This window comes from Gambusia affinis, linkage group LG08, assembly GCF_019740435.1.
Source record: "Gambusia affinis linkage group LG08, SWU_Gaff_1.0, whole genome shotgun sequence".
Taxonomy (NCBI): domain Eukaryota; kingdom Metazoa; phylum Chordata; class Actinopteri; order Cyprinodontiformes; family Poeciliidae; genus Gambusia; species Gambusia affinis.
The window spans coordinates 5,479,243-5,496,389 of NC_057875.1; positions in this window are offsets into that span (position 1 = coordinate 5,479,243).

Below are 17,147 nucleotides of genomic sequence, written 5' to 3' on the forward strand. Positions count from 1 at the left end.
ATCCCAATGAATTCAGCTCAGAAACATTTAGTGTGAACAGGACATTATCCTCAAGCTTTGCTAACTGAGAATTGCATTAAAATGAACATTTGCCTTCATAAAACACAAGAGTCAGATCAATGTAACGCACTTCCATCTCAGGAGACAAAAACATGCCGCTAAGCATTCTGGGAAATAGTTCACACTCCTGTCTTTTTCTTCTTTCAGTTTTTTTAAGTGTTAACCTAAAAACTCTGGTTTATTCAACTCTTGGAGGTTTGACTAAATTAATAAAAAGTTAACTTACTGCTGCAAGTTTATCTTTCACAAACTCACATTTAGGTTCAAAATCTGAAACTGGATAAATTTATTTAACTTAAACATTAAAAGATAGTAGACACAACTAAATGTAGCTCTAATGTTTTACAGTGCAAGTGCTCAGAATGTATGTGGACGATTTCCATGCAATTAAACTTCAATTTCAATCAGAAACTGGGAACGCAGAACTCATCATCATTTAGGGATTATGGTCCTGAACTTGGAGTGGCGCTGTCACCGGGCCAGACCAAGCTCTTTGGGCCCAGCTGCCGCCCGGCCATTGCCAGGCCCTTCGCTGAGCTATAGCAGCGTGTCATTACTTTTGACGTCAAAGCAGAGAACTGGGGGACGTGTTGGAGAACTGGGAGCACTGGTCGACTCCGAGGCGCAACATAAAAACGGTTTAATCTTTTAACTGGAGAGGATTTGGTTTCAAATCGAAGTTCTCTTAATTATCGGTGAAGCCTTCAAGGGGCAGAAATAATGTCTCATGTACACAGGGGAAACAACCTCATAATGGGAGGTTAAAGGTGACTCGAAATAACCCCTACACTGCAAAAACTAATTAGTTCTTCTTACTTAAACAAAAAGCAAAATAGCTGCTGAATTTTCTTTTGTTCTTGTTAAATTAACTGAGTAACATTAACTTGTGCAGTTTTAGTGAGCATAACTTAAGTCAACTTAATAAATGGGAGTATGCTGCATATTAAACTAGAATCACTGAGAAAGGACTGAACTGAAGTAAACACAGCAAAAATACTAAATCTTACCAAGTATCTTTGTGAACTTTCTAGTTCAAACATCTTAATTTACTTGAAATAAGACAAAAATAACTTACAAGTGAAATTTCAGCAAGAAATAGGAGCTTCTTTTATGTAAATAATTCCTTAATTTTGATCAAATATACTAGTTCTATTAACAGATTATTTTATGTATATCAAGACATTTTACCCATAAGTTAATTAATCAGCCAATCAAACCAGTATTTTTTCATCAATATGAAGGAATTATTTACTTTAAACAAGCTCCTATTTCTTGCTGAAATTTCACTTGTAAGTTATTTTTATCTTATTTCAAGCACACTAAGATATTTGCACTACAAACTAGACCAAAACTACTTAAGTGTTTTTGCAGTGAAATGGAAACAACATCGTAATCAAAATAAGAAACAAAGGAACAGAGTAAAAATTATAGAGCTAAAATAAAACTGCTCCAAACAACACAAGAGTTTTGTCTCTCACATAAAATCCCAAATTAAGACACAGAAGTTTGAAGCTGTAGCATTTTAGGGTCAATTTAGGGAAAAATTAAGGGAATATTGCACCACGTTCTTTGTTCCTCCAGGATGCAATCGATGGCGAGACACAGTTGTAGTATGTGTGCCGTCAAAATTAAGGAATTACTGACTTAAAACAAGCTCCTACTTCCTGCTGAAATTTCACTTGTGAGTTAGTTTTGTCTCGTTTCAAGCGTACAAAAAAATTTGCACTAAAAACTAGACCAAAATTAATTAAGATTTTGTTTTCTTGCAGTGGAGTAGAAACAAATATATATCAAAATAAGAAACAAAGGAGCACAATAACAACAACGGAGCTAAAATGAAACTGCTCCAAACAATTTTATCTCATAAAATCCCAAATTAAGACGCAGAGGTTTGAAGCTGTAACGTGACATTTTAGGGTTTAAAGAAAATTAAAGGAACATTGCACCACGTTCTTCTGTCCTCCAGGATGCAATCGAGGGTGAGACAGTTGTAGTACTCGTGTCCAGCAGCAGCGGGAGGTTAAAGCTACTCCAGTGTCACTCTGACAACCCACAGCGATGCCGACACACTTCCTCTGCCAAGGACAAAAATGTTTCCCCAAGTCGTCCGATGGGGTCTGAGTCTCTTGCCATGGATGAACAAGTATGAATAAATCATGGGAGTATGACTGAGAGTGTGTAGAGCCAGAAAGCCTGAAGGAACAACAGAGTGGGTTCTGAGCTCCTTTCATATTAGCAGACTGCTGGACTGGGGGAACCGAGCCCTCCAAAGCTCAGGCTGTTGTGAGAGAAACACTGAATTATGCATCTGAGGAGGGAGGGGAGGCGATACCTCCCCCTTCTTTACCTCCATTCGCTTTCTCTGACAGATAGATGAGGGCTTGTGGATGAAGTTTCACCGGGGGTCAGCTCCTCAGAATCAGGGTGAGAGGGGTGTGTCTCTCTTTTTCCGTTTTCTGCACCACTTCACCGAGTCGGAGGACAAGCCTCGCTCTGCCTTTCATTCAACGGGGGGGCAGGTGCGGAAGGTCTCGTCACTCCTGACAGAGATGTATGCCGGATGACGGGATGATGACACATTCTGCGCCTGTGAAATCGGCAGCGAAGCCGGCCGCATCGATTCCCGGGGATGAGGACCGTCTCCTGCCACGGCTTCCATGAACGATGGGGTCACGGGGTCACGCTTTCTGTTGCTCTCTCGTGCCGTGGAAAATCAATTCCTTATTAGAACCTCATGGCCACCAGAGGAGGAATGAAATTGCGATAAAATGAAGACAGAGGATGTTCACCTTTGTCAGATATGACTATGGATGCTTTGTGGTTTCTGTCCTGTTGTTATGAAGGAATTTCTCCGGTTCGTTCCCTCCTTCATCGGCCGTGCCTGCACTACTCCTCCTCTTCATTTGAACTTCCTCCCCTCCCTCGTCTCTTGACACCTCATTGCCAGGCTGTTGGTTCTATTTCTGTCCATTGCCACGGGCTATACAGTCTGCATATTGTGTGTGTACGGACGCGAGACACCTGCCTGACACACACTGTAAAATATTACAGCACGGTTTTTATGTTTTACAAAAAATGTCTTGGTCGATTGGTGAATCTTTTACATTAACCTGCAGGCTCAGCTGAACGTAAATCTTTATCTCTTTGGTGTGTCGACCGATCGTTGGTTGTCAACTCAATCACTTCTGCCAGTGCACTTCAAAAACACAACATCTTACCAAGTATTTTTGGTCCCATCTTATAAGTGAAATAATCTCCCAGTGGAACAAATAAGTCTTGAGAAAAAGGAGTAAATATCCTCCAAAAACGTCAGAAATTCTTAGATTAATCTCACAAATTTTCTAGAAAATTCAGAAATTTCTAACGTTGAAAAATCTTTTTTTTTTTTTTTTTACATTTGACTCTCCTAAATTTTAAAGTCTTGTGCAAATACTGTAGTGCACTTGAATTAAGACAGACCCATTTCAGCAAGTTATGGGAGCTTTTATAAGTCAATAATTCCTTAATTTTAGGGATATATTTTATCACCAACTTCGGTATTGGACGATATTTGTCATATTTTAACCTTTCTGTATCGATTTTAAAAAAATACTGAAAAATATATATTATACGTAAATGTCAGTTAGTATCGGATATCGAATATCGGACATTGATATCAGCTTAATATCCATAATCTGCTTGTTCTTCTGGTAGATTATTGTACTTACAACATGGAAAAACTGTTACAAGTAAATTAATCTGCCCGTTGAACTAGCACTTTTTTATCGATATTAAGGAATATACTTAAAAAAAGCTTGTATAAGTTTCTTGCAAGTTGGTTTTCCTTTTTTACAGTGTACTAAATTACTCAAATAAGTAACTAGACCAAAGACACTTGGTAAGATTTGGTGTTTTTTGCAGTGTAAACCACAATGTATTCCTCATGTCCTTCAGGTATGTTGCTGTTTTTTGTTTCTGGTAAGAAAAAAAGAAGAAGAAAAAAAAGGTTGACAGTGATGCAGTTCAGGTCAGGTCCCTCAATAGATCCTGGTTCTGATCCAGCCAAACCCTCAGGCAAACACAAAAAGAATCTGCAGTGAGTTTCATTCCTGAAACTGGAGCACTGTGTCAATGCATTTATCTCACCTCTATCCTGATTCAGCTCTGGCAGTCACCACTAAAACGGGTTAGGCAGGAAAACAATCCCAGTTCAATTCATACTTTCACCAATTTGTGCTTCAATTTGCACCCAAACGGTGCCGTTTAGTCCAGTCTTACTTACCGTTCTATTAAACAGATCCTTTTGACTCCACGTATCTAACACTTGCATCAGTATATTTTACTTACTGGTTAGGTAGTTCTGATCAATTATGAAGACATAAATTCATTAAAAATACACAAAATTGAACTAAATTAACGTGTAAAGACTTCACTGCAAAAACAGAAAATCTTATCTAGTATTTTTGATCCAGTCCACATATCATAAAATAAGACAAAACTAACTGGCATGGAACATTTCAGTAAGATATACAAGCTTGTTTTAATTCCTTAATGTTGATGAAAAAGGATTATTTAAATTATAACAAGACATTTTGAAAATAATCTGCCAGTGGAACCAATAAATGTTAAGTTTTTTTATTTTTAGGATGATGTATTATGGTTATTGTAGATAAGAGAAAAAGGAGAAAATATCCACCAAAAATATTCAGAAGTTTTGAGATTCATCTCAGAAAATGTCTAGAAAAAACTCAAATTTCGGAAAAAACGTCAATTTTTTTAAATTTTCAAAACACCTAAAAAAATTTCTGAGATTAATCTCAAATGTTTAGAATGTTTTCTAGCAAATTTTTGACTTTTGATTGTATCTCTTTTTGTTGCCATTATTTCTCAGCTGAATAAAACATCAAGAAGCATCGATAGACTGTAAGCTACTGCCAATTAGCTAAACGAGAGCTTAAATATAGATAACATTTTAAAGCTTATAGGAATATGTGACCCCATTAGTCCCCAATAATACAGGCTAGATTTTATTTTATCTAACATATAAACTAGATAAAAAGAGATAAACCTGTAACATCTGGATGACTACATGGTATATTCTTATAAAGAATAATATTTTCCATGCAGTGACCCTAAATATACCTTCTTTTTACTTTGTTTTTGTCATGAAAATAATTTACCATCTTTACGAGTCAAGATAAATTCACTAGTATTGAGTGGAAACATGAAAACAAGACCAGCAGACATTACTGCACACATCATGCAAATGCAGGCAGTTTTCTACGGATGGTATTCGCAGTCATTCTCCAGTTATAGCCTCTCTTCTCTCCTGAAACACTTAACGTCTGGTAGATGGATGCAAATAATACCAGCAGGTCACAGAGATACAGCACATAGATCAGAAGTGAGCTGTGAATGTGTCTCTGTTTCTTTCAGAGAGATGAGCTTCACTGTGGCTGCGTTTTGAAAAGCTGCGACGTATCATGGATCAGGTGAGAGACGGCTGGAGTTAGACGAGCTGAACCATATTTTAAGATGCTAAGCTTTAGGTTAAAATTTTTTATTGATTCTTCCCTGAATGTTTTGGGATTTAATTAGATTGTTTTTGTCTGTTTTTTGTACATCCAGGTTTTGAAAAACCCGGTATTTATTATAAAAGAGGATTAGGGCCACTGTAAGAAAGAAAAAGAAATCTGACTTTTTCCTCAGAAGCAGAATTGTTTAAACTGTTTATGCAAATCTAGCCTTAAAAGTCAAATCTACCAAATAAATTTGGGACAGGCGTTCAGTGTGGATAAAGTGCAACTTTACAAATCCTGAAACAAGGAAGAAATTACTTCCATAAGCTGACAAGATAACTGGCATATACCTAAGAATGTTTGGTTAATTAATTTGATTTTAAAACAGAATTAGAGTTCTCAGGAGTCAGAATTCTGAGAAAAAAGTCCAAATTGAAAGAAAAGTAAAAATGCTGAGAAAAAAGTCCAAATTCTGAGAAAAAAGTCCAAATTGCAAGAAAAGTAAAAATGCTGAGAAAAAAAGTCCAAATTCTGAGAAAAAAGTTGGAATTTTGAGGAAAAAGTCAAAATTCAGAGAAAAATGTTGGAATTTTCAGGAAAAAGTCCAAATTCTGAGAAAAATGTCGGAATTTTGAGGAAAAAGTCAAAATTCTGAGAAAAAAGTCGGAATTTTGAGGAAAAAGTCAAAATTCTGAGAAAAAAAGTCGGAATTTTGAGGAAAAAGTCAAAATTCTGAGAAAAAAGTCGGAATTTTGAGGAAGTTCTTGCCTCTTTTTTTGCTTTGATTCACTTGTGTCAGCTGAATGCATTAAAGTTTTGCTTTTTAGTCTGTTTCTCATGAGCCGTCCTCCTAGTTCAGAGAAAAAGATTGACAGATGTGAGCGTCGCAGAGTTTTGACGTGTTGACCAGCCGCCTCTGGTCAGCCGACCAGCATGCATTCTGTCCCTCTAAAAGTTTACCAGTTCATGCTGTAGAGAAATGACTAATGGTGCATTTTTTATGTTGCTGCATTAAACATTCAAAAGATCTGTTCTCTTTCTTTATTCTGAGACTCAAGGAAAAAACACAAGTCTCAATAATGGATGAGAGAAAGGTTTGCTAGGAAGAGAGAGCCAGCGCGTTGCGATTGAGCTGAGAGGGGAAGAGAGCGGAAGTGAGAAGGGATATGATGTCTGGACAAAAGATGGAGGGGGAAAGATGGCCAGTGTTTTTATTTACTTTTTTATGAAATGTTTGGCTGCGAATGATGTGAAACTTTTTTGTTCCTCTTGCTGCTTTTGTTCATATGTACACACAGCTGGTCGCTCCTGATTCTCTTCTGTCGGTCAGCAAACACAGTTAGGGCCGACTCACAGTTCCCAATTAAAGATCTACACACTGGAACCAATGCCAACTACAAAAAATAATAACATTTCATGCCCCATAAAAACTCCAAGTTTTATTAATTTAAGTACGTTTGTTTCAAACCCATACAGGATTCTCGTTGCTTAACTGCAAAAGGAGAACTTCATTACAGGAGGTCATTCATTGGCATGTTTGTTGCAGATTCTCCTCATTTTTAACATTCCTGCCAGATAAACAGAGCTGGGTCTGTAGAGAGCTCTGTGAGGTAAAGTGTTAGGATCTGGGTTGGATTTTTGCCTCGTTTCCCATTTCTGCTCTTCCTTAGTGATTCTAGTTATGTTTATTTCTTTTCTAGTTATTTTTTGTTGTTCTACTTTATCATGTCTCTTTAATCATAATAATTAAGCTTCTCTTTCTCACCCACTACTTGCCGGATCCTTAAGTCTACTCCAGTCGCTTCCTCGTGTTTTCCTCGTGTTCCCCTGGATAGAAATCTTTATGGATTTGTTGTAGTTTTTTCGTTCTCAGATTTTCACTAAAATAAACTTTATCATTCACTCTACACCTCTATCTGCATTCGGGTCCTCCTACAAACCATACATCATGACATGGAGACATTTCTCAAAACAAGTTTCTTTTGCTAAGTAAATAAGTTGCAAATAATTTTAAATATGTGCAAAAAACAAACAACATTTTAGAGGCAGGACTCTCTGATTTTGATTTTATTTCATCACATTTTGAATGTAACCAAAGCAAATCTTTTAGATAATTTTCTTAGCTATACTCAAAGAAGAAATCAACAAAAAAAATCTTTTTTGCAATAATTATTTTTTTGCAATAATACACAATGCATAATATTCATTCATTTGTGCTCAGATTGACCTTAAAACAAAGATGCAGCTTTAACAAAAGATAAAACTAGATTGTTTATACTAAACTTAATTAATAAAAATGAGAAGTTTTAGGAATAGAAAAGATACAGAAAACACATTTCTTCCCTCTGAAAAGCAGAACTGCTGCTGGTTCCACTAAATGTTCTCTCAGGTTGCCATCTAGTGGCACCAAATAAGACACACAATTCAGTTTTTAACTTGCCTCCCCAGTTTTATATGTTGCTGATTTTCTGACATTTTAAGCATAAGAACCAGATTAGTGTATATAAACAAGGCTACATGTTGTTTAAGAGCAACAAACATTCAGCTAACTCAATGCTCAGCCAGCAAATAAGCTGAAATCATATTAAAAGCATTTTAATAATTACACAATCTTATTTCAAGGTATTCATGTTCATTTTAATTTACACAAGCCTAAGTAGATTTGTCTTCCAGTTAACCGAATTACACACTCGCTGAGGCGCATGTTAGTAAAGGCCTATTAGTTTGTCATGACTGTTATCTGTCTAATGAATGCTGTGTAAGCGCTAGAAGGAGGAAGAGCTTTCCTGCTATTCCCACATAAAACAGAAACATAGAGAAAAATCACTCTAATAATTTTGATAAAGAAATTAATAAATGTAATTTATTGATTTTTTATGTGAGAAATGCATACGCACATTGTTGTGAATTTGAATAAGGGCACAAAATGAAATCAGTGGCCTTTATTTTCAGTTATATCTTCCATTAACACAGTAATTAAATTTTTTTTTCTCCCCACCAGGGGGTCTTTTGTGGGCTCTAGTGTCCCTTATATGACAGTAGGCTGACAGGAAAGGTGGAGAGAGAGGAGGGAAGACATGTGGCAAATGTCGCCGGGACCGGGAATCGAACCCGCGACGGCCGCGTCGAGGACTCAAGGCCTCCAAATGTGGGTCGTGCTATTCCCTACGCCACCACAGCATTTAACCATTTTTACTGTAAAAACACAAAATCTTGCCAAGTAATTTTGGTCTATAGTTTCTAGTGCAAATATCTTAATACACTTAAAATAAGACAAAACTAACTTACAAGTGACTTTTCACCAAGAAATCTGAGCTTGTTTTAAGTAAATAATTCCTTAATATTGATGAAAAAATACTAGTTCGATTGGCAGATAATTTAACTTATAACATAGAAAAACTGTTATAAGTGAAATAATCTGCCAATCATCAATATTAAGGAATGATTTACTTAAAACAACCTCATATTTCTTGCTGAAAAGTTACTTGTAAGTTAGTTTTGTCTTATTTCAAGTATACTCAGATATTTGTACTGGAAACTATAGACCAAAACTACCTGGTAATATTTAGTGTCGAAGGCGGGGTTAAGTCCAACCAGGCGTTTTGCACATCTGAATGGTTGCCATGGAGATTAGAGGATTTCTCAAACATGCATGAAATAACCAAAGCAACACTCCAGGGATGTTTTTGATGAGGGAATAACATTAAAACATAAAGAAAAGCTAAAAAATAGAGTCGATTTTACATGATACTGCCCCTTTAAAAAAGGACAAAAACATTTTTTTATTGACCTCGTACTATTTTACTTCCTTTACTTCCTATTTTACTTGCTTCTACTGCTTTTGGATGACGGCCTGGGAGATGGAGCAACCAACCGGACTTTGACGACTGCAGAAATCCACGGTTATATTTGGAAAATTTCATGACAAGTCAACTATTTATTTATTACCCGCTTCTCTGGCGTTTATGGAGATGTGGCAGGAGGAAGAACATTTTCAACAATAGATATAAGAAGTTCCCTTTCTAAACATTTTGATGCACAAATTTAAATTCCTTTACAATAAATCAACAAATTCCAACTCCGGCTTCCTCTGCCATCCCCTCTCCACCGCTCCTGTTCAACAAACCCCCTCATTGTGTTAATTTTGCTCCGTCTCCAGCATTCATTTGGGTGTTTTATCTTTTGTTTGCTGATGGGTTTTATCCTCATTGGCTCTACGAGGCAAATTGTTGGCAGCAGCTCAGTTTGATCTGAGGTTGTGGATGAAAAGCACCAGCAGGGGGGACACAATGGCACACTGAAAATAAAATAAAAAACAGTCCAGTGTAATGACTGGAAATACATAAGTATGAGCTTTCCACAGAGAGGAGAAAGTGCCAGTGTGAGCATTGTGATGTTAAATAGTCTGCGAGACAGACAGTGTTTGTTTAACTTAGTAGGGGTCACCTTTACAACACAAGAGTTTCAACCGGGAAGCAAAAAGTTGGGAGGAATAATAAATAAAAGCCTTTTAGCTTTTGAAGCAGTGGGTTGTCACACACCAGGAAGGCTATAATTTTACCTCCACAAAAGATTGAAAACCACTGAGTGTTATTGAAAGGACCAACAAAAGTTAACAAAAGCAAAGTTGATTTGATCATAAAGTATAATTTAAAAAAATTATTTTAAAAAAAGATGTCAACTTTTCATTATTTTTGTGCAAGCAGGTTCGGTTCGATTTGCGACCAAAATTGCAACATTTATAAAATTTTCAGCTGCACTGCGTCAAGCAGAACAAACCCTTTGAAAAACCTGTTAAACCTCCTGGCCTGTGGAGGCGCTACATCAAGAAAAACTGAAGGAAACAACATAAAAAACTCCTTAGAAGACATGAGCGCAACTTTCTTCTATACCAAATGTAAACAAAATTGGGGAAATATCACATTTTAGTGGTTGTACGATTTCTCTTTTGTCTTTGGCAGTGGACCGTAAACCATTTCAGTTGTATTTACCCAGAATGCCCTGTGCTACAGTCCAATTCCCACTTCCTATGCCCGGTGTTTCACATATGCATTTGAACAGCGCCAGCATTCACTTTAATCGAACCGAGACCGAGGCTTTAGGTGGGCCAGAGTTAATTTTTTTGGTCCACATCAGAGTTTGATTCACACTTCCCCAAACAAACCAAACTTTCTAGACAAGCAAATTAAAGTTTGACTAAAGCTGAACAAACAAGACACCCGTAGAAATTATTACTGTTGTCATTGAGAGCAGCATGGTGACTCAGCTGATGTTCCTCTTGGTTTACAACAAAAAGATCTTTGGTTTGTGCAGAATTAACAAGCTTTAATTTGGCTTTTACAACTCAGTTTTATTGAGGCCTGGGATCAACACGCTGGAGCTACAAACCCAGTAACCTTAGCATCAGTAGAGCCTCCTAACAGACACTGCCAGCGTATTGACCCGGCGCTCGTGTATTCACGCTCTCCAGAACTCCGCCATGATGGACGTCAAAACAACCAATGTGCTCCGGTAAGCAGCCATAGTCCAATATCACTTTTATTTAGTTTGTTTCACTTTAAAAATGGTCATAGGTTGCTGCACAGTCAGCTGTATTGAAACAGACAAGGATAGAAACCAAGTTTGACATTTTATTTTATGACTTTTAATGAGGAAAGATGCGGCTGCGGTGGATAACGTCACAATCAAAATGACTGTCAGCCCTCGGTCTAATCGCAGATTTGCAGTTTTTACACTTTTTACAAGGTAACAAGATTAACGTTCATATAATTTAAAAGTGTGATTAGAAAGATTTCAGATATAGCATGGGAAGGTACGCATCTAACCATTGGTAGCCATGGAGACAAAGCCGCATCGTCATGTTGCCTAGCATGTGTGAAAAAACAGGTTAGCATCTTGTCTTTTGTACGTTTTAAATGCTTTTCTGGTATAACGGAGAAACACTGTTTGTGTTTATGACACAGTGATTATTTTGATCAACACATCAGGAGGGGGAAGGTATGGCAAGAGGTTTGGCCATGAAAAGTACTGCTGCCGGAAAATGTACACAACTGCTGTAGATCGCTGTAACCATAGTAACAGCGATCTACGACGGTTTGAATCTGAGGCACATCTGACCAGAGTTTGCCTGTTGCCTCTAAAAAGCCTTTAGGAGTGAATATTGACAAGATGCCGATGACATCCGATGTGTTTGGTCATTTATCCTGTGCGTCAATGTGTTGCCATGGTAACCTGCTTGCTTCTCGACCAATGACTGCTGGAGACAGAAACTCCCCTCCCCAAGATCAGTCCTCTAAAATTTTACAGGTTTTTCTACGTTATTTTTTGTTGAAATCCAGTTTGAATTCATTAACAATAACTTTGAACACATTTAAATTAGTAACTCAATAAACTTGAGGTCTAACCTGCAGGTGTAAGTACAGAAAGGTGGCTCAGATACGCCTCGGATACGCCTCAGATACGCTCATCTATCATCATAGCAGAGTTCAGAGTTCGCCTTATAACACGCAATGTGTTTATGCATTCACGGTGACCTCTCATTAGCAACAGGCAGGCAGCAGGACACCGTCAACATTCACCGTTGGCAGCAGGACAATGTTAACAACCCTCTTGAATCTACTCTGCATAAGAAAATAAGTAAACAGCAAATATTTCAAACAACTAAACTAAGCTGTGGGAAAACCAACAACTTCTAGGAAAAAACTGAGACAGCTTATCGTCATCGGCGCCGTTGTGGGTTTGAGATTTCAGAAATGACTGTTGCCGTTTCCAAACTACTAATCAACAACTAGTCAACACTATTCCGTGCAAATACAGAGGCTGTTGCACAAACAGGCACAGGCGCTCGGTCTAAAAAACAACCTTCCAGCAACCCGGCTTATCTCAGCACACCCAGGCTCTCTGTCTCTGTCTTTGGCATTCACTCGGTTTTTCTCTCCCAAACATGCACACACACACAAACAATGCGTTTCAGTCCCAAATTCAACAAGGCAAATCTCTCTTATCCTCCTCCAATCATTCTTTTTGTCCAACTCACATAGACATTGTTCCAGTTTCTGTGGCACCACAGAAATCAGAGAACTGAAGTCACATCACTGTGGCTCCAGCATAATAAGGGTAAATGCTTTATAATGCGGTGTAAACTCAGTTTGCCCCATAAATGCATATAAATAACTGTCTTAAGTGGATTATTTTCCCATAATGTGACTTACATCATGTGATGGAAAGCTGCACTTATTCAAATAAGAACCTATATATCATATTCTACTTCAAATTAAAAGGTTGTGATGTTCAAAAATAAAGTTAATGACTAAATTTTCCAAGTAATTTTTAACCAAGACTGTTGACTCCTTCTTATATGTCTTTATGTTTTCCTCCGCATCATTCCAAACATTTACAATGCTTCAGTTTAACAAGAGAAACAGAAGAAATACAGAATAAAAGTAAATAAAACACCATGCTAAAATATAACCATGAAATACAAAACACTAGCTGTGTTTCCATTACAAATAATCACAAAACTTTGCTGATATTCCGCAAACATTTAAAAGGCACAATTTTGTATTTCCATTAAATCAGAAACGTAATTAAAACCACACATGAATAAGTTTGTTAAGGAGATAAGTTATCGAAAAACATGCCGCGCCATCATCCTGTTACCACTTCCTGTCATTTTTTACGTCTTTTCCGCCAGTAGTAACATCCGATTGTCATCACAAGTCTCGTATTTCCATTACAGTTTTGCGAAATACACAAATTTTGATCCAGCCGAAAAAAATCACCTCATCCAAAAGCCAAAACATATCGAAAAACGCAAGTTTCAATTAAGTGAAATTATTTCCGTAATTACAATTTGCACAATTTTATGGTCAGTGGAAACACTGTTGACAAAAACACTGAGAGTCTCAGACTCTGCCGACCTTAAAGAAAATTTAAGGTGATTTTAACAGGGTTAGTGAGGGCATGTTTTGAAAAGCTATTAAACATTTTTTTAAAGACTGGCAGAAAAATGTTCATGCATAAATAACTTACTAAATGTCTCTTATATTGCGGTAAGCCTTGGTTTTAATTAAAAAAAACAACCGGCTATTTAATGTAACTTGCAGGTTGGACTGAATATCAGCGTCTTAAACACAGAGGCAACATTTACAAGGTAAAAATCGGTGAACCTAGTATCGGTTCCTGAGGGACTCCAAAGATCAGAGTGGCTCTGGGTTCACTTTTATTATGTTTTTAAATAAATTTTATTTTTCTAAACCTGTATAGGTCAAACGTTTTTCAGATTATGCAAACATATCCCACTATAGACATAACTTGCTATGCCACTCAGAAGTTTGACTAAAGTCACCCACAATTACAACTTGTGAGAGAAGATTATTGAATATGAAAATAGGGTTTAATAGGAAAATTAGATTTGAGAATGTGGTTGCTCAGTTAAATAGTAATGAAGGAAAGAGTAATTTTGTTTTTAAAAAACACTGGTCTCATTAGGGGAATTTGAAGAAAAATAAATATTAAGGACCAAGAGATGGCAGTAGTGAGACGCTAATGGATGCAAGCTGCTGTTAAAATCTAAAGAAGAAGAATTTCCAGACTTTTGATTTAAATTTTCACCCTCATTCAAAATCAAATTTCTATAAAATGAGCAAAACTATTCAGAAACCACCAAGAAACAAATCTGTCATCTAAAAATGATAAAACAGCTGCTTGCTGCTTTAACTTCACTAACACTTTTTTCCCTCCTTTCTTAAAACTAATATTCTCACAAACTATCAAATATGGAAGTCAGTTTCTTTATCTTTCACTGTGAAAAAGGAAAAATGTGATGAGACGAGGGTTTCAATCACTAATAAAATAGAGTAATCGATATCCTGTTGTGTTTAATTGCTTTACAGACTAAACATTTCTTCAAGTTATTTGTTATTTTGGCATTTGGTTGGACATCCTGGCTGTATGGGGAGAATGTGTAGGAAAAAACCTTAACTTGTTTTGGAGATTTCCTGTTGGTTTAATTTGAGTTTAATTGATCTCTCACCTTTCCTGGTGTGGCTCCTCAGTAGGGTACCATGTCAGTGAGGAGGGACAAAGCTCTGCGCAGTTACATTAAGTCACATTTATTCTTTGATTGGCCTTCGATTGGTGTAGTTGTGATGATTTGTATGTATGTAAATGTTTATTGGTACCATTTATTGTTTGGTGTTAGTTTGTGAATTTTGTACTTTTTTCAATACCCCCTTCTTTTTGGTATGGAAGGAGAAATAGGTCAAAGTATTTGTTGGTGAAAATGTGACCGGCAGTATTTTAATAAATCCACGGAAAGAAGACGCGCTTTTAAACGCCGAGCCTCCGCTGATCAAATGACTAAAAGATATTCATGAAAGATGCACGTTTTTTTTTTTTTTTATGTTAGTTGAAGATAATGATAACATCCTGCATAAACATTAAAGTTTTTCTTAATTTTTTCCATCTACACTGTAAAACATTTGAGCCGCATTTAGTTGTGTCTACTATCTTTTACTCTTTAACTCAAATAAATTTATCCAGTTTCAGATTTTGAACCTAAATGTGAGTTTGTGAAAGATAAACTTACAGCAGTAAGTTGTGTTAACTTTTTGTTAACTTAGTCAAACCTCCAAGAGTTGAATAAACCAGAGGTTTTATTTTCATTTTCAGAAAGGTGGCTCAGATACCTTCAAATGTTTCACAATGTAATGTGAAATTAAATGTTTGTAATTCAAAATGTTAGACTGTGCTGACCTTTAGTGGTCAAATAAAGTACTGCATTAAACTCTGTGGGGGTTTTTTAAACAAACAAACTAAATCACTGTAGAATTAACAACACAGGTCGGTTTGTAATTTTTTAAAAATGGTTTATCTTGTAGAAAAATGTGTGAAATTTGAAAATTCTTTCAACATGGGGGTGGGGGGTGATTAAAATGTCAATAGGGCTTACCATTAAATTGCTGGACACTGTCTCTTTAACTGTTTTTAACAGGGAGTTTCCTATTTATAACTTAACATCTAAGGAATTTAGTTTTATTAAAACCAGTTGCCATAGAAACCGTGCTGATCAGTTTCAGCTGATGTCATCGGTTTCAAGGATGATTCATCTTTGTTGCTTTGGTATCCAAACATTTTAAAAAAGTTCAAACATGCAGGGAAAATCACAAGCTGTCCAGTTTTATCTAAAATAAAATAACATACTTATATAATTGAAACCTATGTTCCAATTATGCAACGTTATTAACTTCATTTTAGACTGCAGACACACCGGGTGGGTTTTCATTTGAGACATTTATGGTGATAGTGTTTAAACTTCTGACCAGAACTGTATTAAAAACTAGAAAAACAGCATTTTCAGTTAAAACGATGAAATATTTGTTACTCTAAATAAATCTTTAAACTCAGTTGTAGAGATCTAAAAACAAAATGCTACTGGTAGGGAGCATTTTATTATCTTTTATTTTCAGATATCTGAAAGGAAAAAGATGCATGTTTTATACCAGAAACCGGGTAAAAGAGGAAATATACATATACACAATAAATATTCATACAGTACGGTTTGTTTTTATGTAAATACACTGTATTTATACACAAACCAGGAACAAATTTAGCTTGAACAGCAGAGGAAAGAAGACGTGCTTATCTCCTCCCACTGCCTTTTCATGCATGATTTTTATGGCTGTAATTTAATATTTAGTCATTTGTGTCTTTTTTCAACATTAAATAGCATTAAGATGTTTTAGATCACGTGTTAAACTCCAGGCCCAGTGGCCAAATCTGGCCCGCCGTAGCTTTTTATGTGGCTCTCTAGACTCCAAATTGCATCCATTAGTTCCTCCAGTTTTTCACAAATCCACAAAATTTGCACAAAATCGTCAGATTTCCACGTTTTTTCTGATTTTATTGACTTATTTTCTCAAAATTGGCCAAAAACGTTGGGTTTAAGTGACTGCTGCCTCAGCCTTACTTCATGTCAAGTTATATTCTGTGATCAATACGGCGATTAATAAAAATAGATTATTAGCCCAAGTATCATAAAGATTTCTTCACCACAAAATCTGCGGTTTTTATTGCAAACAGACTCAAAAACAATCACTTTAATGGTTTTATCGATACAAATCATACTTTTGATTTGGCCCAAAATGAAAATGAGTTTGAGGTGAATTTATGTGCCGGATTAAAACAAACTAGAGCAAAATTTTAAAAAGGGAATCGAGCTCCAACTTTAAAAAAAAAAAAAAGTTAATTTCTAACATGTAATCAAATTAAGTTGGTCAAACTTATATTTTTTTATATTATAAATTAATATATTTACTTGGATAAACTTAATTTGATTACTTGTAATGAATTAACTTTCATTAATTATGTAATATAATTTAATTGCTTTGTTTAGTATATTAAACTGCATATTAATACAATGACCTGGTTTTATTTACAAATTTCTGATTATTGCTGAATTGGTAAGTAATATATTATTTATAAATTGCAATGAGGGAAAGGATTAAATGTGTGTTAACTTCTTCCTGCTCATTTTAAGACAGAAAAGTAGTGATAAGTTAATTATTTTGTTCTTGGTTTTGTATTCAC